At 40.0% G+C, this 1,946-nt stretch overlaps 1 long non-coding RNA gene across 1 annotated transcript; it reads right to left on the bottom strand.

The window, feature by feature from the left end:
* Positions 1-917: 917 nt before the first annotated feature.
* Positions 918-1,746, bottom strand: LOC131250010 (uncharacterized). Its single transcript, XR_009172968.1, has 2 exons — positions 1,108-1,746; positions 918-1,000 (listed from the first exon to the last, which is right to left on the bottom strand). It is a non-coding gene; the product is annotated as an uncharacterized LOC131250010 (long non-coding RNA).
* Between the last annotated feature and the right edge of the window lie 200 nt (positions 1,747-1,946).

Raw genomic sequence — 1,946 nt, forward strand, 5'->3', positions numbered from 1 at the left:
ACACCATGGTTCTTCACAAACTTATTGAAGGCATCCAGCAAGGAAATTTAATAAAGTAATAACTAATAAGACAGTAGGACAACTTAAAAATCGGTCAAATTCCAACTCATTGCTCAACCTTATGTATGTCCCTTCACTAATGAATTCCCAATTTATTTATTTTTTCCTTGCTGTTAAAATGTGGAGTTTTCGATCAAAAATTATGGAGAATGGTGAGTATATTCACCAGGGCCATGTAGCTTGTAAACCTTTCCTGGCCAAGATCTCCATAATAGTAGCCATTTAGCTGATCTGGATTTAGTTGAGCTTTGTAAACAATCGTCCTGCAAAATCAGAGCTATCTAGTTCTAGTAAACTCAAAAACTATAACAGCTTCAGAAAATGGAAGAAAAAAAAACATTACTCCTCTTTGTTGATGTAGGTTTTGAGTGAAATAAGAGCTATCTAGTTCTAGTAAACTCAAACCCACAGTGATGGCCACTCACCCAACTTGTTGTTTCCCAAAATCATGAAGTTTTACCAATAATCCATTTACAAAAAGATTGAATGGCTGATTACAGTGTTCATGTCCATAGGTAAACAATACAAGATTTTTTTTTTAATTTTTATTTAAAAAAAAAAAACAGCAAAAACAAACTTATTGAGGAGTGCATCAGAAAGACGCTGATGTAACTAACCTTTGCACAAAAATTGCGGGCTTGATTCCAATCTACTTGTTAATACGGGGTCATGTAGAGCTCCTTTCTCAATGACAAAATTAATGGTGTGATTGGACCAACAAACCTCTTCCCATACAAGTACGACATGGGTAGATAAATCATTTGGCAGTGACACCACATCCTTCCTGCGCAGTGAGAAATTGAAGGATTTTACAGGATGCTCTTGTAGACTTAGAAAAGAAAGAAAAGGAAAAAAAATTCCAGAAACTGGGCACTAGCATTACCAATGAAGATGACCCACATCGTTAATCATTGTGGGTGTTTGGTACTGCAATGGATCACTGAAATTAAAGATAACTAAATCAGACTAATCAGGTCTAGCTATGAAAATGACCCGTTTTGTCATTTGTTATGGGTGTTTTATACTTATAAAGTCAGGGAGGCTGACCTGCATGACCACATCAATAATCAGCTGTGGGCGGTTGCGTCGCTTGAGGAGGTTCCTGAATGGGTGCTTTACTTCCTTGGCCACACAGCTTGCCTCCACAAGCTCCAGGAACTTGGGCTCAATATTGCTGGTTCCACAGATCTTCTTGAGCACTGCCTTCCCTTTTTTTAGGTGGCCACACTCTATGAGGTTGTTAGGAGTGTCGACAACCAGAATGGAGCCGACGGTCAGGAGGAGGGTTGGGATCCCAGCTAGCCCAAGATGGATTGTGAATTCCGGTCCGCACCACCACCATAATTCGAAATGGGAAATTGGTGGTGGGCCAGATTCGTTGATTAAACAGAATTGAATTAAAATAAAATAAAGAATAAATTAGAAGTGGAACTAGAAAAAGACCTGATTAGCGAAGCCGACTCCACACCCCAGGAAGATCCTTCCTATAATGAGCATGGCAAGGTCCTGGGCAGCTGCATTTAGCACCACACCAATGATGAAGAAAATCCCTGTTTTGATTTTCAGCCCCAGCTGTTTCTGATTTAAGTTGAAGCATGGATACCACGGTTTCTTTTACAGATTTCAATGATTTAGGAATAGTTCCTCCTGCATTGAAGGCCTGTTTAGGGCCTAGTGAATGGACCATGTGACAAAAGTCCCACTAATCAACCAATCCTAACCATCCATTTGATGGTTAAAAGTCAAACAGCGATTGGCTCAAATTCCAAAGGGCCAAATTGAAATATCAGTTGGGCCAGCAATTAGGATGGCCCGGATAGGTGGTTACCTGTGTAACTTTATGCTCCGAACACAATTGGGCAAGCAATTGGACAGCCTGGATTGTC

This window comes from Magnolia sinica, chromosome 6 (assembly GCF_029962835.1).
Source record: "Magnolia sinica isolate HGM2019 chromosome 6, MsV1, whole genome shotgun sequence".
NCBI lineage: Eukaryota > Viridiplantae > Streptophyta > Magnoliopsida > Magnoliales > Magnoliaceae > Magnolia > Magnolia sinica.